The following is a 21,617-nucleotide window of genomic DNA, read 5'->3' as shown; positions in this document are numbered from 1 at the left end:
AGGAGTAAGCAAGGGTAACTGAACTAAGGATTCTGCTGACTGTATCATATAGTATAAGCTGTACAGTTTTACAAAAATAAACACATTTACTTAGCCAAAATACTTAACATTGAATTTAAAAAACATAATATGAAAAGAATGGTTTTTGCTTTACTGATGTTTTAAGCTTTAATTTAATGTAGCATAGTGAAAAGGATACCAAATATTCTAGCTTTATATCATTAGAACCAGATGGTCCATGAAAGACTTCTGGCTAAACTAGAGTTGGGAAAGCTTGTAAACCCTGGCTAGTCTGAAAATGTGCTCAAAATTGCTATATCAGATGATATGCCCAGTTTTAAAATGTGAAATTCTTTGGCTGTTTTCCCGACATCCTGGTAAGGTGTTATACAATTTAGGCACTTATGAGAAACTTTTTTGGATGCTGCTGTCGTTATTATTCTGCTTTGGAACTGGAAAAACAACATTGCCCAAATGTAGTAAAGTGGAATATTCTGGAAAACATCACAGTGAAGAACTGATAAGGAAAATAATTATTATTACTTATTATTGACTTCTGTTTGTATGATGGGTCACAGAATCACAGAATCACCAAGGTTGGAAGAGACCTCAAAGATCATCAAGTCCAACCTGTCACCACAGACCTCATGACTAAACCATGGCACCAAGTGCCATGTCCAATCCCCTCTTGAACACCTCCAGGGATGGTGACTCCACCACCTCCCTGGGCAGCCCATTCCAAGGGCGAACGACTCTCAGTGAAGAACCGTCTCCTTACCTCGAGCCTAAACTTGTCCTGGCACAAAATATTAAAATGATAAAATCCCAAACCAACTGAAAACCTGATGACCTTCATCCTGGAAGAATAAGTGTTTTCTCTGTGCAATAACAGCAATGTTGTAATTGAACATCCCAGTGACCAGACAAAATACTAACTGATCAACTCTGGAGTACTGTATTAAAGTAATAATGTCCATCAAGAATGGTACACGTTACTGTTAAAATTTACTTCAATATGAAGTCTGTGACTGCAGTCCTGTGGCAGAAGTGTTTCTCAATCCTGGAATGTGTCTTACCTACTACTTACACTATTTACTTGTGTGGTCTGAAGAGCAGGAAAAAATAGGCAGTTTTGATGATGTAGACAGGAGGGTATTGACACAAACTGCTCAAGAGAAATAGAGGTGGTCTAGTGGTTAGGATTCAGTGCTCTCATTACTGTGGCCCAGTTTCAATTCCTGATCAGGATTATTATTTTTTTTTTTTTTGGGGGGGGGAGTAGGGGGTTGGGGGTGGGAGGCGGGGAAGGCTTGTAGCAATAGGATGAGGGGCAGTGTTTGTAAGCTGAAGCAGGGTGGATTTAGGTTAGACATAAGGAGGAAGTCCTTTACAACGAGAGTGGTAAAATACTGAAACATGTTTCCCAGGGACACGGTTCTGGCCTTGTCCCTGGAGACAGTCAAGATTAGACTTGATGTAGCTCTGGGAAGCCTGATCTAGTTGGAAGTGTCCCTGCTTACTGCAGTGAGGTTGGACAAGATGACCTTTGAGGGTCCATTCCAACCCAAGGCAATCTCTGAATCTGTGAAAATATTTCCTGTTAGCAGAGATTGTGAGAAAAACAACTGCCCATAATACTTAAGTAGACTTAGCTGTGTTAAAGATCAGAGATAACATTTATGGCCTTCTTTCTGGACTTATATAACAGACTGTCAATTACACCTAGTAATCTGCAGCTGAATTAGAGAATATTAAGTGTCTTTGGTTGCTACTCTTAGTAATCTTGATGACATTATACAATAGTCTCATACCTTGGGCATTAAGAATGGATTTTCTAAACTTCTTTTCCTGTGGTTTCCTACTAATCTTTTTCAGGTGAGAACCTCTTGCCTCTGCTGTTATTAGTGGTTTCATTGTTCCTACCTAAGCTGTCTGCATGCAGGAGGCAAGCAGGATCAGGTTCCCTGTGAAAGTATGTCTTAATTTCAGTGCTGAAACATGTTCTTGCTCTGCTTTGCAAATATAGATCAGGCTGATTTCAGTGGGGCTACTCACTGAATAAAGACTGGAATGGAAAGTCCTTCCAGGAAGTTAAACTACCTTTTAAAGAAAACCACATTTAAAAACATGGTAATAAGAGGGCTACAGTAGGCAGCACAAGTGCTCAATTCAGCAGCATTGTACCTCTGAACAAGCCAAGGTTCAGTTATAACTAGTGTGTGGCATTTAGTTTCTTTCTGACTGCATACCCAAGTCCCTGGTAGCACTGCTAGTCTGAGTTTTTCATATTTTTTCCCTGTAGATGCATATATAGGTATATGTGTAAACACTTATCTTCATGCATGTGTCTGCTAGGGATTGTGAATTTATATCACTGATTTACACAGCAAAGTCAGGTGGCCCTGCAAATATTGACAAGATATGTCTTTTGACCTTCTGTAGTTTCACAGAAGGGTCTTGTTTTAGATTTTCTTTGCTTCTTGTATTTCTGGACTTGAAACATTCCTTTTCCTTTGAACATCAAGATCTAGTGAAGCAGGTTCCCAAGATTTCATCCATGACAAGTGCCAATTTTCATTTGTTAGGGAGTTTAAATTTCTATTACCTCTACATGCTCAACCAGAACCTTTCAGAGTTAAATATAATGAAAATCATTGTAATGTCATGACTTCCACAATTTGTACAAATTCATATATTGTTTTGGCTTTTTCTTATTAGTCACTGGAGTTTATTTGGAAGATCTTCGTGTCTTAGCAAAACTTTTGAAAAACTTAGACTGTGTTTTGATTTTGTAAGGGAACTTGAAGCAAGAAAAACTTAATGTGAGTTTGGGTTAACATTTCTCAACAATATCCATGTCATAAAACCCAAGGCATTCATTTGTATAATTTGGCCTTAGGGTGCAGGGAGTAGTGGGGAATAGGCAGTGGAAAATATAATGGAGGAGTCGTAGAGATTTAGATCAGAGAGACTATGGCAGAAGCTTGTGAATTTGCAAAAAGCCATGTGTCATTTAAAAAAAACTAATGTGGAAAAAATCTTGACTTGAATAGCTATAAACCGTTTCTTAGTCTGTGACCTACAAACTGTCCTTTAAGAAAATACCAACTCTTCAAGTCTCATATTGTAAGATTGCTCTGGAAATCAGCACTCAGGGAAAGAGTTAATTTTGGAACTAACAATGAGTTTATAGCATACCTGGTTTTTGACCCACCAGCTGAATAATATACCCAGAGAAGTCCTGAAAAAATAAAATGCTTCACTTTAGAGCTAACGTGTCTTTAGTTTGTGCCCCAAATACTTAGAATCATAGAATCAGTCAGTGTTGGAAGGGACCACAAGGATCATCTAGTTCCAACCCCCCTGCCATGGGCAGGGAGACCTCACACTAGATCAAGCTGGCTCTAGCCAGCCTGATGCCATTGGTACCGAAACAGTGGCCTAATGGTGATCCTGAGACTTGTACTTTCCTCCCTGGCTTCTGATCTTGCTGTAGGGATGAATGAGATATGTTCTGGTCAAACAATATCTTTCCCCAGTATGTCAGCTCAAGTGCTGTAGGTCTTCATAGTTCCAGTGTAAATATGACATTTGTGCAACCCACTCTAAACTACCTGTGTGAGTCTAAATGGTGTTCCCCTTGCCCAAGTCCTATAAGTGGCCCATGCATGCAAAGTGGCTGTGGGAAACATGTTAGCCTTTACCTCCTTTGAGGTCATGACTTGTACAAGGCAAGTGAGATGCTGTGGAGCTCCAAACAGACAAACACCTTTTTGAAAATATCATAAAAGATGTCTTGTAAAGTAGGTAGAGATTACTTCTCTTTCTCATGAATTCTATAGCTCCCCTATATGAAGAGAATTAGAATTGTTGCTGTGGCAAGTTTGACAATTTTAAGAAGGAACAGTTCTCATGAGAGCAAATAACATAATGATATACTTGTGGCCTCTGTTTTGCAAATTTACATTTTGCCCTTACATCAGGAAATATTTAAATGCTGATGCTATGCAGACCTGTGCTTTGGTCCTAGACCTAGCAGATAAAACACATAGTAAATACTGAAACACCAAACAAAAGAAGCTTTTTTTGAAATTGGAGTCTAGGAAGTAAGGAAAGGAGAAAAGGGAAGCGACAGAGTTTCTTCATGTTTCCTTTAAAGTTACTTTGCACATTGGCTCAGTGGGATTCTGCTGCTCTGCATGTGAAGAAACAGTTTGTCATAATGTCAAATCAAATTAGAGAAATATCCATCAGTTCCCCAAGTTCTTTGAATCCATTTAATACCAAGGGGTGAAAAAGCCACCCAAATCCATGGTAGTTTCAGGCTGGCTGACCTAGTTAAACGCTGACTGATATGTGCCTGAAGCCCTACATGAAGCAGTAAAGTTATAACCCAGCATGGTCACACTAGCCAGGAATTTTCAGGATATGCAGAAAGTTCTCTCTCTGCTTTAGGTGTATTAGGTGACAAGGTGACACTATGCAGTGAGTGCTAAGTCAGGTATTGCCTGTGCCTTGGGGGAAGCTGCTGGAGAAAAGCACAGAGAGGAATTTTTGTGCTAGGCATTTGTTTGGCATTGGGAGGCTTAGCTCATGCATTTAAGTCATAACTTTTAAGGACAGAAGGGACCACAGTGAATGCTCCCTGGCAAAGCACAAACTTTTGAAAAATCATTACTGCTCCTGACATCTGTTATATGATCCTGCAATAGCTCCTTTTCCAATGTATGTCCACAGACAGGACAATTTTATCATACATAAAGTCAGTCATCCATCCAGACGTTTAGAGTCACATAATACAATTATTGATATGAAAATCAAAACAAGGTACCATATAAAGGCACCCACTGTCAGATCATTATGGATGAGACCATCAGCCTCGTTGCTGTAACAAACCCTGTATTCATTATTGTAGCTCAGGGCATTTTTTTTTTGCCAGAATTGGCTGTTCCTTTAATTAATATTGCAAATCATAACCCAAATTATATGCTTTAAGCTGTCTTAATTTTTAATTTGCAATGAAGAGTTCAGGCATTTGATTTGTGTAATGGCAAAGAATTCCCTGATGGAGGAAAGGGAAAGAAACATGCCATGAAGAGCCTGCATAATTCTCTGTGAACAAGTAGTGTTTCAGAACTCTGGTACAGAGTAAGCTCCATGCTGTGTTTGGACTTCACCCTGGACTCTCTCTCTTGTGAGCTTGCTCATGGGAGGTAGTGCTGACTTTAACAGTGTTTATCTTGATAAAGACCTGAAGTGTTTCACCAGATTTAAGCTTTACTTCTACCGCTATATGCCAGCTCTCTTACTGTCATAAATGGAAGGTTTGGGAAGAAGTTGTGAAAACATACTGAAATTTTGCTCCTAATGTGATTAAGAAATGGGACTTTATTTTGCTTCCCATCTCATTGCCAGAAATGGCTTTTCCTTTAAAAAACAACTGTGGACTAGCTTTTGATTAAAAGACAAAGCAAAACAGAAGAAGAATCACAAGAGAACTGTCAAAATCAAATGCCTATTAAGAGCTACTGAGAAACACTGGGATTTTTTTTTTCAGTTGAGAGATTTCTATTTTTCAGTGCAATTATAAGTTTTATGCATGTTTGACCTTTTTACAAAAAAGCCGTGAAGTTTTATTGACTACCACCAGTTGCAATAAAAGTTCTAACAGAACAGTTCTGAAGGGGAGCGTTTGAAAACAAACTAGTTATCAGAGTCCAATTTTGTCTGCACCATGATGTGCAGGACTTGTAAGTCCAGTGGCAACTGGGAGTAGTATGTGGACACCTGTTAACATCTGTTTTCTGTATATCATTTACTGTCCAAACATGACAGCCTTACTGTCATATTGACCTTAAACTAAAGTCACTCATGAAATAAGAGCAATGAGTCACAGTAATTGCTTGGATCAAGCAAAGGACCAAGAACTCTTGGAGATGTTCACCTTCAGGGCATGCTTTATAGCCCAGCTTGAACAGATATTTAAGGAGATCTGGGAAGGGTTGGTCTCTATGAGGCGAGGATATGTTGTGCAATGGGATGTTCTTGCTGGCTGGTTCTTTCATGTGGGTGGGGTTTTGTTGTTCTTATTTTTATTGTTATGGATTGTTAGATTGGGAATTGTTTTTCCATTAGAAAAGGCAAAACAACTGCTTTCAGTGTCGAATGACCTTTTAGATTATGTACATGAACCACAAACAAAAAGAACACAATTAATTACTCCATGGGCAAGCATAGTGAGCTTGACTCACTACTGTGTTACTCCAGTACTTCACCAGATCATGTCAACTGAACAAAGACAGAGCTTTACTACTCCTCCTATCTGAGGGGAAGAGGGCTTGTCCTACCTCTCACCAGATTATGGATTTGCAGGCAATGAGTACTACTGGTTCACTGTGGAGAGAGAATTACTGTCCATGGAGATCTGTTTTATGGCTGTAGTGGCTGAATGTCATGAAAAATCAAGACTGAAGAAAAGTTTGGCCTAGAGTACTGAGATAGAGGATACATATCACATGGTATGTGTATCACACACGCAACATGATATATCCTGACATGATATAACATGTTTCATGAATAATGTGTTGAAAAATCAGACTAAACAAAAAGATCTGTGGAAGCTGCATTTCCCAGTTCACAATGACCTCTGTGATATCAGAAAAGGTGTGAGTACTTTGACTGTTTTGCAGAAAATACTTGCATCTATGTCAGTTCTAGGAAATAGACCTTCTAACGGGTAGTGGCTGACATAACACATGTCACACTTATCCTTGTTAGGATGTTTTGAGGCTTTCCTTTGAGTAGCTCCCTACCACAGAAATAAATCATCTCCTCATAGAGAGCAGATGAACAACAACATGTGAAAAGCAGATTTATGGCTGTGGCTGGTTTCCCAAGTGCCGTAGCTGTCCTGGACTGCAGTTCGATAGCGCCTCCTAGAGGCACAGGCTGCAGGCAGGAGGGCAAGAAGCTGCAGTGGATCAGGTACATCGAGGCTGTGAGCCAATGCCAGCCACGTATTTACCCGTGTGTTGGCTGGTTTCCTTTGCAGTTGTTGTGACTTGTGAATGTTGGATTCATTTAATGCAACAGTACTGAGGCTCGGTACTTAGCCTCTGAACCGGTGCAGACTATTAATAGGAGATAGTGTTTTATAGTTTCTGGCTTGCCTTTATTCCTCCATTGTGGATGTTGCACTAATTGCTATGCCTTTCAGGTGAAAAAAACACAAGAAGAATCCTTGCTTTCCAGGAGCTGGTGAAACTAGGTGAGAATTATGCCATTCTGTGAAGATGAATCACAGAGAATGTTGATTGTCAAACTTGACTATGTTTTAAAGACTTATAATCTTCAGTCAAGATAACAGCTTGCAAAACCCAGACTAGTATATTTCTGATCACTGATTCCAGTAGGCTCTTTTCCTGAAGGCAAAGTGAATTGTACACTGACTATGCAAGCTGTAGCTATTCTTTCAGTTTCTAGACAGATGGTTGTTCCAAACCTTTTTACCTATGTTGGTACTGAGTTGACTTCCATTTGGCTAGAAGGTAGTATAGAAAAGAATGTAACTTGCCTCATTCAAAGTGGATGGAACTAATAGGTGACCTGCAATAGCCCTAGAAAGTCCAGTGTTTTGTACAGACCATCAGACATTTTTGAAACGAGTTAAATCATTTCAGCATGCTGCAAGGCTTTCAAATACTTTCGGAGAATGACCCATTTCTGAACAGAAAAAGCTTTCTTTTGGACACATCCCTTCTGTTTACAGCTTCTTCCATCAATTTCTTCCCATCTGTGGTCCTGTTATCCATTTGCAGTCACATTGTTTCCTTGTTCAATGGTGAATGCAGGATAGAACTACTAGGGAAGCAAATATTTAATGTCTTCCATCAGCCTTTACTGTGACAAGTGTTTTGTTCTTTCTGAACAGAAGCTAGTCATTCTGGATAATGCTACAATTAATGTGGTCTACATCTATGCTCATCATGCTCTTACTACTCAGGCCTTTCTGATCCCTGCTTCCTCTGTGTGTTCCTTGCTCCTGTTGACTCCAGGCTTTTTCCTGTCAGCTGCTGGCTCTTTTCCAGTTGTTGATTAGGGTCCTGGTATTAGGTGAAGATACAGTTTTCTTTTCTGTCCAGAATCAGAAGAGGCACCTGGGCCTTTTCTGACAATGAAACAAGAGCAAAGCAGAAGCTTGTTGCTCAGTTTAATTTAGGAAAAAAAAATCACTGAAATTAAATTATTTTACTAAACCTGAAAGTGCTGGAATTTCCTTCTTGCAGGAAACTTTGTTATGCCATGTTTCAACTCCTGTTTAAAATGAAGACTTGTCTGGAAATGTGAGAATGTCCTTCCAAAGAACAGAATGTCCAAGTTTTTGTCAGTTGTTGCAGAACTGTTGCTTTCTCTGGCAATGGAATATTTATGCCAGGTGAGTACCTTAAGGGCAAGAGAAAGACATTAATGAATTACTCAGGCAGACCATATCACAGCTTCTTCTGTAGGCTTGGTCTTCTTTGATGAATGATTACATTTTTAAAATATCATTTTCCCCCCTTTCCTATCTTTCTGTGGTATCTCGAGTGGAAACAAGGTGGCTAAAATACCTGCAATTAGTTAGGTGAAGACCCTAGTAATGTGTTGACCTCCTCAAAAGTACTTCTAAGTGTTCAGCAATAGATTAATTAATGCTAAGAATGTATTCTATAGAAGTGTGCTGCTTATTGCGCTATGGAATGGGTTGCCCGGGGAGGTGGTGGAGTCGCCGTCATTGAAGGTGTTCAGAAGGAGACTTGATGGGGTGCTTGGTGCCATGGGTTAGCTGTTTGGGTGGGTTGGATTGGTTGATGGGTTGGACACGATGATCTTGAAGGTCTCTTCCAACCTGGTTTGGTTTATTCTAATAAAGGTTTATTGCCAGTTAAGACAATTTTAAGAATGATTTGTTCCACTCCCCTTAAGCTTAGAGAAGGCTTGAGACCTTGATCTGAATGGTTTTAGCATTCCAAAATCCTGTATTTTTATTCTCTGAAATTGGACTAAAGGATAGCATTTGAATGTGATTTTTTTGCTTGGTGAAGTGTGTCTGAGGTTGAGAGTGGCAGGTGTAAGCTAACACCTGTTAAATACCTGTAGCAGCAGCTAAAAAACAGGTGAAACATATTCTTTTACTGAATCTAAACTAAAGCACTTATGCTATGGTACTGCAAGTGACATGCTTACTCTTCCTACTTCTCCAGCCATAGAGTTTGCCATTGTTTCTCCACACTTCACAGTTCTGACTTTGAAGAATTGTCCATTCAACCATCTGCAACCACCTGACTGACTCTTGTTTTTACCAGATCAATTTCAACAGCCCTTATGAAAAAATTCTATTTTCTAAATGTGAGGCTGTTGTCATTTTAAAAAAAGCTGCTGAGCTACAAAAGAAGAAAATAGTCTCATACAGGATATTGCACATTTAATTTATCTAAGGTTGTTGTCATGGACATTTAGAAAGAGTTATGGGCTTTATTAATCTGTGATTAAGTGATGAAATGTCTGTGATCTGCTGGTACAGACTTGTTATCAGAATTTAAGCAGGAAAAGCTCTGTGCTTCAAAGGTAAAATTTTGTGTTTATTGGTATTTTCTCTATGAACTGATCTTTCCCATAATGAAACAATTAGCTGAGAATACAGCTTTCCCTGAGTTAAACAAGATCATCTATATCCAGGAAGACTTTCCCTTGAAGTTTTTCAGCACTGTAAGGATGGAGAGGTCCCTTGAAAGCTTTTGCTGCTGATACATAAGAGAGGCTGCTGAAAGTTCTTTGCTGCATGTTTTTGTAACTCCCATAATCTGTAAACCACACTTGTGTGGTCAAAGTATAGTTGACATGGAAAGGAGTGTTTGTGAGCTTGTGACTGGAATAGTTGCAGTTTCATAGAAGAAAACCAGCTTTATCTCTGTAATCCTTCTGCTGGCAGACAGGACATGAAAAATGAATGTAAGACACTGTACCTATTTATTGCTTAATTTCCCTCCCTAAATTCTAACCTTGTGGTTAGAAAAACCAACAAAAATCCAGTAATTCTCAAATGTAAACAAGTGAAAAAAAAAATAGCACTTCAGAGCCTGGGAGCCTGTAAGTATCCAAAACCTAAATATATTAACACAGCTGCGTGTCATATGACCCACCACAATTCCGACACAAACATATGGGAAATGTTTGAAAATGTCCAGAAAATTGCAAATTTCTGATGGTCCCCTAATTGAACAAGAGCCATGCAACTGTTAAAAATCTAAGTGGAATGAATGAAGAGCTGTGCTGAAATTATATAAAAGCCCTTCCACTTAGCTAATATTTAAAAGCTCCAACTGAAGCCCTCTGATAGTATTGCTGTGCAAGGTAGAGATCTTGCAGTGCTTGCTGAACATATTGCTCTGCCTCTGAGTGACACAACTGCACTTTAAGGCATTCTCATCCTCTCTTTAGGTTTTTCAAGATGTCAATGTGCCTCAGTTCAATGAGAGGCAATATAATTTTCAGATGGTGCTAAGCAAGGTAGTGTAGAACAAGGTTGTACCAGTGTGGTATTGTAACTAATGTAATTGTTGTTGCTGGTTACCCTAATAGCTTGCCTGACTTTATCCAGTAAATTCTGAATGTAGATTGTTGAGTGAAGCTGTTTGTAGCTGTTGGGCAACAGCTGAAGTTCTGCACACTTCTGATCTTGTACTGGCTGCTACAAATTCTGCCCTCAGCTGTTACTGGGTTCTGTGGTACATAAAAGCTGCATATGCAATATTTGGGAGTTAAAATTCATCCCCAGTAAGAAAGATAACCTCTAAACCCTGAATGCCTAAAGCAAAATGAAAAGTGTGTTGAAAGTCACAAAAACATGGCAGAAAGCAACAACAATTACTTAGAGAAGTATTAGTGGAATTTACCCAGTCATAAATGTTATCTGCATGCCAGGTCTTCCTTCAAAGCCATCTGTATTTTCCATTTAGTTACTTTTTAGTAATGAACCTAATAAGCTTCTGCAAATAGTTACTTGACCCAGAACAACAGATGCAGTCTTCAACTATGATGATAACTGCAGGAGATTCTGTTAAGCCTACACACACATACACACAAAAGAACCAAACCAAACCAAAACAAAAAGGGCGAACAACAACAACAAAAGAACAAAGAAAATGAAAGTGTTTTCAGTAACATTTAAAAAGTAATTTTAATTCCATGCAATTAAAAAAGCAGTGTTTCCATGTAGTAATTATTTCAAAATATTTTTCTGTATTTTTCTTTCTCATCTCTATACTTGAGTAAAAGTGTAATTTCTTGGTTTAATACAGTTTCTGATTTTTAATAGGATATTTTGCGAGGAAAAGTTTTCTGCTTTGTAAAATTTCTATCTGTTGTACTTTCAGCCTGCAGTGCTGGAAGTAGGCTGTTACTGCTCATTATTTGTTACACTAAATGAAAATTTTGCCAAAATGCATGACTGTTGCTGCTTGCTTTTAACTGGATCTTCTACTAAAATTTGCAAACATTCTAAAATTATGACCAGAATCTCAATCAACTGATTATTTTTCAATTTTATTTTCCCTAATTAGAAAGAAGAAAGATAGGAATAAGACAGACTAAGGTGTTTTGCAGGTGATCAATTTTCCTCTGTCTCATCCTGGATTCAGAACAGCATATTTGGAATGAAAATTTCAATGAGCTCAGGTATTATACATTTTTAAATTTGTCTTCTGGGGCAAGGATTGCTTTGATTCATCCAGTTATTTGGTAAATGTGAGTAACCAGTTGCCTGAAAAATCACAGAATCAGACAGAAAACATCTGGTTGGAAGAGACCTCAAAGATCATCCAGTCCAATCCTTAACCTAGCACTGAAGGGTTAATACTAAACCATGTCCCTAAGTGCCAGAACCACACACTGCTTAAACACCTCCAGGGACAATGACTCCACCACTGCTCTTGGCAGACCATTCCAATGTTTGATAAACCCTCTCTGTGAAGAAATTTCATAATGTCCAGCCTACACCTCCCCTGGTGCAGCTTGAAACCATTTCCTCTAGTACTGTCGCTTGCCACCAAGGAGAAGTGACTGGCCAATTCCTTGCTCCAGCCTCCCTTCAGGTAGTTGTAGAGTGCTCCCCTCAGCCTCCTCTTCTCCAGGCTGAACAACCCCAGCTCCTCCCTCAGACAGTTCTTGTGGGTCATGTGCTCCAGGTCCTTTGCAAGCCTCATTGTCCTTCTCTGTACACTCTCCAGCACCTCAATCATAGAATCATAGAATTGTTAGGGTTGGAAAGACCCTCAAGGATCAGCCAGTTCCAACCCTCCTGCCATGGGCAGGGACATCTCATGCTACATCAGGTTGCTCAAAGCCACATCCAGCCGGGCCATAAAAACACCCAGAGATGAGGTTTCTACCACCTCCCCAGGCAACCTGTGCCAGTGTCTCAACACCCTCACGTTGAAGAACTTCTTCCTAACATCCAATCTGAATCCACACATTTCTGTTTTTTTTCCCCATTTGCCCTAGTCCTATCACTCCCTGACACCCTAAAAAGTTCCTCCCCATCTTTCTTGTAGGCCCCCTTAAGATACTTGAAGGCCACAATTAGGTCTTCTTGGAGCCTTTTCTTCTCCAGACTGAATAGGTCCAACTCTCTCAGTCTGTTCTCATAGGGGAGGTGCTCCAGCCCTCTAATCATCCTTGTGGCCCTTCTATGGACACATTCCAGCACATCCATATCCTTTCTGTAATAGGAAGGGCTCTCTTATAGTGAGGGCCCCAGAACTGAACACAGTACTTGAGATGTACTGAACACAGGGCGATGATCACCTCCCTGTTCCTGATGACCACTGTGTTTCTAGTACAAAAACGTTCAACATTGTCATATGAGAAATAACTTTCCTACTAAGATCTATTCCTACAATATTTTCTTACTAATCTCACTGGCTTTAGGCCATTTCTATAGATATATAATGCTCAACAAACAAAAGGACCATTCCTTCACCAATCTTCATTCATTTCAGACATTTGAAACTGCCTTTTGCCTTGTCCAGCATCTCCCTTGTGTAAATAGTGTCAAGATGCAGAAAAGGGAATGGATTGTAGTGTGAAAGGTGTGAAGGCTGCCATTTCCAGGATTTTCTCCAGGACTCTTCTATTAATTAAGCAGCTGATCTTCTGAGCTGTGGTGCTTTGAAGCTTCAGGTATATAAGCATTTTCAAATATGTATACTCCTATATGTGCAATTGACTTTATTCATAAATCTCATAATTTTGATATAGAAGAGTTTCATACTGTATTTACCAGACTTTTTGCTTTCCTACTGGCAAGATATTTCTGGTTGAAGAACTGTTCTGTCTCAAAAGTTTGTGTACATGATAGAGGACTATATGAGACAAAATTGTACTGTTAATAAAAGGTCATCTCTGGCATTGATCAAATTATTTGGGGTAATTTGATCCTTATCTGCCATAAAATTTAATCTAAGAAGAATACTGGTGACGATGGGAAGGAGGCAGACCTCACCAGGGGTTTGTTTCTCTTCTACCTCCTCTTAGGATAGGATTTGTGCAATTCACAGGAGTGAAGTCTACAACAATGTGTTGTCAGTTATTCCTCTTTACACTCTTCACTTCAGAGAAGCTGATGCCTGTGGGACTGTGGGACTGATGCCCTGTCTGCTAGAGAATTGTGCTAATCACCTTCACTGTCACATCTTAAGATGTTCAGTCCTGACAATGGATACTTAAGCACTTCATGCAAAGTGAACCATTTCCAACCAAGAAATGAGAGCCTATGTATCTCACAATCCTCTTGTATCTCATCACACAAGCAAAGTCAGACTAGAGTTCAAATTCATGTTCTGTCAGATCAAGACAGACGTTTAAATTCGGATCCCTAGCTCCTTACATGAGTATCCTAGCAATTACTCTTTGGATCATTCTAAAAAGGAAATGGTTCACTAAGTCACTTCATGCAAACTATTTCAGTAATAGTTGAAAGTCAGTGAGCAATAGAGTAAGAATGACTCCCCAACCTGATGTTAAAGGTACTCACTTTGAAAGCAAAATTTTTCTTTGGGGCAAGCTTTGTAATAGTCAACACAGAAATTCCTTCAGTATAGCAAAGGAGTGAATTGCGACGTAAAAAGTCAGAACAATTCTTTTGCCACAGTTTTGTGTATCTTGTCTTTCATTCTCTTGCCTTTTATATTTGCATTTGCCAAATATTTACCTTTTCCAAAAATGTTTCATCTTGAGACAGATGGAACATTTCAGGTTAAATGAAGTAGAGTGGGCTGGGTGGGGAGGGTAGTGGTTTTGGTGTGGAAACCTGGAAAAACTGTGAATTTGGTTCAGTTTGAACCAGCATTCTTTTTCAACTGTTTGGCTTGGCAGCTGAACTGAAAAGCCAGTTATTTGCAGGCTCTAAGCCCTCCTTTGCAGTTGGACCCCTGCGTTTTACTAGGAAAATTGTAGCATAGTCCCTGGAGCTGTTCATCCATGGTGCAGAGGCATGAAATGAAAATTCCATTGAAATTTAGGGTTGTCTGAAGTTTTTGGAAATGGGGGACCTCTAAAATGCAATTAAATGATGGCATCCACAGTATGGGTATTACTGAACTCTCCAAAGACAAACTGCTGTTTTCACAGATTCCTTCTGTCATGTACTTGTCAAAAAGAAACTTCTAATGAACATCCTTATGGGAAATATTAGAAAGATGAGAGCCCTTGACTCGTGTGCATTGTTAGCCGGGAACAGACATTCCTCTTTCTAACTTTTTCATTCCATGATGTAATGAGAACGTTTTAAACCAGGACAAGCAAATTGAAAGTGCCAAGCTTTTCCCTACATGCTGCTTATGATCAAGCACACCATCCGTGCTTTTAAATACATCATAATTAAACTTGCAAAAATGGAGACTTAATTTGAACATGTAAATTAATCACATGTTGTAACAATTGGAATTCATAACTGAACATCCATTAGCAGACAACGCTGTTCCTCATTCTTTTGTTTGCATGTTTATAGTAATCACGCAATAGGATTTATGGTGCATGTCACCCTTTGAAAATTAATTCTGCATCAACTTAGGAGATGTGTTCCCATTTCTATTGTATACTTTGCTCTATAAATGCAAATAATTGCAAATTAAGTCCCAGATGTCTAAGGAGCAGCAGGAGTGACCATTATTTGATGCCTGATGCACATCATGTCATTTTTGTGTCATTTCTCTAGGGATTAAATGAGTTCCATGTTTTAAACATCTTAGGAAAATAACAAACAATGTAGCTCATCCACAAAACATCTGCTGATTTTTTAAATTTTTCTTTTGTTAAGTAGAAGAGAAAGACTTTTAAAATGTTTTTGGTTGTTACAAAAAGAAGTTTACTTAAACCTTTTTTTTAATCCTGAAAAATTGTGAACTCATCTTCTGTGGAAATTTTAAAAAAGCCAAAATTTATCCACCTTGTGTATTTAGCAAGTAAAGAACTAAGCTGCTGTGGTGGGCTACATTAAGTATAGATGGATGAGAACAAGGTCAGTGGAATGAACACAAGCTGTACCACTCAGAGCTAGTGTGCATGCACATTACCTTAAAGATGTTTGCCCCATGGATGTCTGAATTGCCTGTGTATTTCAGTGCATGTGTGTTATGGGCTATGAATCTTTCCCTAGCAAACATTTGTGAAGGAAGTTTTACATTTGCATTTCCATTGAATACCAGCAGCACTTTTATTGATAGGAGTAGAATTCGTTTGCTTCTGCTGGGGTCAGAATTCACAGAAGGGCTTGGCTCTTCATCATGTAATGTGGAGCCTAGTCAGTAAAGCCTCTTCATTAACTTGAATCAGGCATTACTTAGTTGAAAATACTGCCTTGAGTTTTCTTGCACATGCAGAAGAAGTTCTTTGCAACTGAACCTCCTCTCTGTTTTTGTTTTATACATCCAGCTTGATTCTCAGTGCCCTTCTTCTTCATGTGCTCCACAGCTGTCTTGAGCTCCTGGTTTCATACAATCTTCATGTTACACCTCCCAGTAGGTCAGCCACTAGCCACTTCCACACTGTTGTTTTGTTACTCCCTCTTAAATAGCCCCCCCCCCCTTTTTTTTTTTTTACAGAAAATACCTCTCCAATAATGCCTCTGAATCACTTACAGCCTAAAATGTTGCTGTATGCATCTTAAACTTTCATAACCCTATCTTGCCCTATTCTGTATAGTAGCATCACATCTGTAGACACTGCAATCACAGGATCACAGGATGTTAGGGGTTAGAAGGCATGTCCAAAGGTTCAACGAGTTCAACCCCCTGCCAGAGCAGGACCATAGAATCTAGCACAGGTTGCACAGGAACACATCCAGATGGGTCTTGAAAGTCTCCAGAGAAGGAGACTTGACAACCTCCCTGGGGAGCCTGTTCCAGTGTTCTGTGAGCCTCACAGTGAAGACATTCCTTCTTATGTTGAGCTGGAACTTCCTGTGCTGTAGTTTATATCCATTACCCCATGTCCTATCACAGGGTACAATGGAGAAGAGCCTGTCCCCTTCCCCTTGACACCCAGCCCTCAGATATTTATCAAATCCCCCCCTCAGTCTTCTCTTCTCCAGACTAACAGCCCCAGGTCTCTCAGCCTCTCCTCACAGGGCACGTGCTGCAGTCCCTTAATCATCCTGGTAGCTTTCCATCGGACTCTATCCAGCAGATCCGTGTTCCTCTTGAACTGGGGAGCCCAAAACTGGATATGATATTCCATGGGAGGTCTCACCAGGGCAGAGTAGAGGGGAAGGATAAACTCCCTCAATCTGCTGGACGCACTCCTCTTAATGCACCCCAGGATACCGTTGGCCCTCTTGGCCACAAGGGCACGTTGCTGACCCACGGATAACTTCTTAACCACCAGGACTCCCAGGTCCTTCTCCACAGATCTCTCTCCATCAGATTACCTCCCAACCTGTACTGGTGCAGTTAATTATTCCTTCCCAGATGCAGGACTCTGCACTTATCCTTGTTTAACCTCAGTAGGTTCCTCTTTTTTTTTTTTTTTTTTTTTTTTTTTTTTTTTTTTTAAGCAAACCCTGCCCCTTTGTGCATGTGAAGTACTTAACTCTGGGAAGCATTTGAAAATACATCCAAACTTGGAATGATCAGTTGTCAACCTGAGGCTGAGATAATGAGGGGAACTACTGAGACAAAGCACACTAAGTGTGGAGATAGGAAAGTATTTATGAAAATGCAGTAAAATAGGTTTGTGATAATTAGTGAAAAGGAGGTCACCACCCATCTTTTGGTTTTACAGAAGATTCTTATTTATTATTGTGGCATGACAGCATAAAGCTCTGGGTTGTTAGTGGACTAGTACCATTTCTCAGTTGTTTTTGCTTTCTCTTTTCTTGCAGTAAGATGTGTCTTAAATTCCTAAATTCAACCCCCCAAAAAATTCAACCCACAAGCCCCAGTGGTATTCGGAGTTTATGTATTCTTTAACCAAAGGCTTTTACATAACCAGATACTGGTACATTCTTTAGTGAAATTCTTGAAGCTTTGGGTTTAACCACTGCTTCTTGCAGGGATGTGCTTGAAAGAATGTCAACTATGTAGCTGTACTGGAGGGCTGTGCAGCTAAGATATGTCCTTTTTCTGAAAGTGACAAACTGATGTCAGGGTCTACATTGAGGCAGGGTCCTGACCACAGCTCAAAGTCCTGTGGTGACATCAGAATTTTGGCATCTATATTTGAATATTTTTGTTATTGTCATTATTGCAGAGAAAAGTTGAAGATTTGACATGAATGAATCCACTACAGAGATATCTGCTGAAGTAACCAGAGAACTTTAAAAGCTTTGTGAGCAGGGAATTGCCTCATTCATTATTCATAGGTTTTTAATTCTGAAACCTTTGTGCTGCTTGGGCGTGTACAGGAGAAATTTTCCAAACTGTAGGCAAAGTGATTTCATTTCTGAGAGAACAAAAAGGAGCAATACAGCAAAACCCATGATGGAAGAAGAGATATAAAAGCGCTTATTGAGACTTGAGAGAGAAATACATGAGAGAGAAACACACAAAGTGCTTGCAAGGCTGGAATTAAACAAAACTAAATAGGACTTAGAAATGTACTTAGAAAAACTAATCCTGAAAAGGAAGAGAACAGCCTCCTTTTCCACCCAAAATCAAAAAGGAACACTGCTAAAATGTTCTTAAAGTATTTTGTTTCTTTTAAGAACACAAATGATACACTGGGCAGTCCAGCATGATTCTGTGTGTATTGGCAAAGCATATTAGCCTTTTTGATACATAATCTCCATCTAACTGTGTTTCAGATCTATATGTGATAAACTTCATTAGCTAAATGTGAGTGGTCAATCTACTCTATGCTAAAGCAGTTGTGTTTCAGGTAGTAAACAAAAATGATACAAAGGTGTTAGGCTTCTTGACTTTCAGCTGACTTGTGCTTTTTGCTCTGAAGTGCAATGTTAATGAGAAATCTCATTGTTAAGACCCTTTAACTGAAAATTCTGAACATTTGTGATTGCTTTTATTCTGAATCCTCTCTATGATCTACATTGCCATTCAGTTTATGATGAAAATGACTGGGAGCACCCAGAATTAAAATCCAATATTAGGTATTTCTTTCCTATATCTTTGACAACATTCTTGTTCATATATCCTGAGTGGGAACATCATCAAGAAGCATGGGGCTCAATAGCCAGAGTCTAGAGGAAACTAATCTGGCACTGCTATCCTGGGGAGTGGATCCTTTATGGTCTTAGACAGACAGAGCATATGACCTTTCAATCTCAGTTTCTCTTTTTGTAGTATAGAGGAATGAAAATAATTTCATTCCTATTTGATGCAATATTTTATATGCTATAGACAGATGAAATATGCCTTAATGAAGATTTTTCAAAATCAAAGCATATCCATCATTCATAATTAGTTTCATTTTAATTAATTAATTAAAATGAAGGAACACAGTTCATAGTTGGAGAGACCAAAACATGTAAATGTTGGATCCATGTTCTGGAGAGTATTCTGAATTTCAAGAAAACTACCACCCCACCCCACCCCCCCCCTTTTATTATGAGAAATATTCCAAAGACTTTCCAAAAGTTTTGTCTTTATGCAGAACCACAGTCTGTTAATTTTTTCAAGCCAAAGATGAGGTTTGGCACAGGATTGTCCCATAACCTTGCCAAAAGCTTTCCTAAGAGCACACTCAGTTAGTTTATATTACTACTTTTGAAAAAGGAAACATTAAAGAAACCATATTTTTAATACAGTATAAAGGTCCTCTGAAGGCTGAAAATGCCTCCCCCTGGCCCCACCTCTGCAAAATGCTAGGGGAAGTGAGGAGAAAAAGGAGTCCTACAGTCAAAGAGCTGCCTCTGTGTGAGGCCTGGAAGCTAGGACCTCTTTGCTCTAACCCTCATTTCCCCTCAGGGTCTGTTTTAAAAAAATTGTTTCTAAGTCTGGTTACCCAAGTTGAGAAAACCATGGCTTCATTTTCAGCAAGGCTGGGTACTTTTAACACCTGTTGATTTTGCTGTGACTGCTCAAGGGAGGAAGGAGCTAGGATTCCTCCTCTCCTCCTGCAAGTGCACAGAGTACCCAGTGCTCTGTTTGTCCATTTTCCTCTGTGACCCTATGAATGCTAGTGCATTGCCTCTGCAGCTTCTGTGAAAGGTCACAAACCAGAGAAAAGCCATGCTTCTTGTATGTCCAACTTTCATTTTTTTGATCTTAAAGTATAGCCTCTAGCTAGTGTCTGGAATCCTGGGTCTTTTGCTGATTCCTAGAATGACATACCAGGAATGTTCTCTTTTAACTTAAATATGGCATTGTCCTACATATCAGGGAAAGAGGGACTTGAGAGGTCTGCCTACCTATGCCACAGGGAGACTAATGTGGATAAAACTGTTTCATTTAAATGCAGAAGCATGATTTTCTTTCTTTACAATTCTATGAAGTCTTCAAGTCCGAGATAATATATAGCTAAAATACAAAAGGCTATTGTCATAGAAATGCCTGATTCTGTAGCTAAATTATGCACAGTGACAAAGCATTTCAGGTGATTGTGAAAAGACTTGTCTATTGTAAAAGAAAAACATGGATGTGTGTATTCATGTATCCATCAGAACTCAGATTGTACTTTTAGAAACTGAAGCCAGATGTTAAAGCATCTCTCTCCTCCTGAAGCTGTGAAGTCAACCCATTCATTGTTTACAGGCTGCATGGGTAAGGCAGAGTCAGCTATCAGAGAGCATGGAAGACACTTTTTCCCACTTCAGGTCCTTACACTAAAACAGCAGCCAAAATGTCTGCATTTGATTTTTAAATATGCTTTTCTCTCTCTCCCTTTTTTCTTTTTTCTAAATTTTAGGAAATTGCCACATTCAGAATTTTGTGCTCAACCACAATGCCTGTTCCTCCTAGGGTTCAGTCCAAAGAATTTCCATTAGGTGTCTGAATACCTAAATTTTAGAGATGTGTATGCAAAATCAGCCAGTTTTACATGGGTTGCATCTCTTTTTCTATAAGTATCTTTGAGATTGGTCAGAGTCACACCAATGTGGATGAAGCTCCAGGGTGAGGGTCTTTAAGCCTTTTTAGTGAAAGTTATCACTTGTATTACTTTCTGTTATGATATGAAAATTAAGTCATGCTGAAATTTCTTAAAGTACTCAGAGGGTGTTATTTTATGAACTACAGGTATTTGCAGTACTGATGTTTCTGGAGAGAATAAATATGGATCATTTATTATGTCATGACTTCACAGTGATACTCAGATATCAGTCCTTGAAGAACTTCATAGCTTTTTTCAGCTGTAAATAGATATTTTGTTTTGTTAACCTGCTGAAGGATTTAAAAGGATATCAACGTGTTCTGTAGACTCAAAGAATGAGGGCTGTTTATTTGTACTTTCTGACCTCCTGCATATTACAGGGTAAAAAATACTGCTCTGTCACATTTGCATTGAGCCCAGTTCTTTCAAAGTTTGATTAAAGTGTTACCTTTAAGTGTGAGCTTGTGAGCTCTGTTTCTATTCTACTGTTGTTAATTTTGAAAATCTGTGATTCTCTGAGCTGGGAATAAAGTCTCATTTCCTATGGCACTGAATCCTCTGGTTTTCTAACAAGGCACAAACTCCAACTGGAGCTTTTCCAGTGGCTAGGAAATTCATGACAGATTAATACTAATGGATTCTCTGAAGCCTAGTAGATTATGTTCACACTGAAGACTTTCATTTATTTGGAGCAGTATTAAGGTGATCCTGTACACCCAACCAACCTTTTTTGTGCATTATCTTAGGAATGGAATTGTTTTTGAAGTGTCTGCTTTTATCAGATATGGTTGGAATTGGTGATTATGTCAAAAAATTATTGAAGGGGTAATATGCATGTGATCATGCAGCAGGCAAAGCTTGACTGCATAAGGTTTGTTTCCCTAGGAAATCTGGCATCTATGCTGCCTGAGATATCTGAACTCCTGTGGATTTTTATTTTTGTATTCTTGCTGTTCATTAGAGAAGGAGAGATAAGAGGGTTCCATCAGAGGTAAACAGCATTCCCAGAGGATATCAGCAATGACCTATGCACTAGT

At 39.2% G+C, this 21,617-nt stretch overlaps 1 long non-coding RNA gene across 3 annotated transcripts in view; it reads left to right on the top strand.

Moving 5' to 3' along the window:
- The window catches only part of LOC137452053 (uncharacterized), a 195,005-nt gene that overhangs the window by 83,209 nt on the left and 90,179 nt on the right, over positions 1 to 21,617 (top strand). Inside the window, exons 1-3 of one of the 3 annotated variants that reach the window (XR_010989948.1) lie at positions 7,222 to 7,267; positions 8,286 to 8,434; positions 11,601 to 11,715. The exons of 1 other annotated variant lie outside the window; for it this stretch is intronic. This is a non-coding gene — a long non-coding RNA (uncharacterized lncRNA). Of the gene's footprint in view, positions 1 to 7,221; positions 7,268 to 8,285; positions 8,435 to 11,600; positions 11,716 to 13,133; positions 13,219 to 21,617 lie in introns of those variants that run through there. One more of the 3 variants, XR_010989950.1, reaches the window with a different exon arrangement.

The sequence above is a fragment of the Melanerpes formicivorus genome, unplaced genomic scaffold (assembly GCF_026170545.1).
Source record: "Melanerpes formicivorus ecotype bairdi unplaced genomic scaffold, bMelFor1.0.p_v2 SCAF_48, whole genome shotgun sequence".
In the NCBI taxonomy this organism is placed as follows: domain Eukaryota; kingdom Metazoa; phylum Chordata; class Aves; order Piciformes; family Picidae; genus Melanerpes; species Melanerpes formicivorus.
Note: the sequence above shows the minus strand (reverse complement) of the source record. Positions and strands in the feature narration are given on the sequence as shown.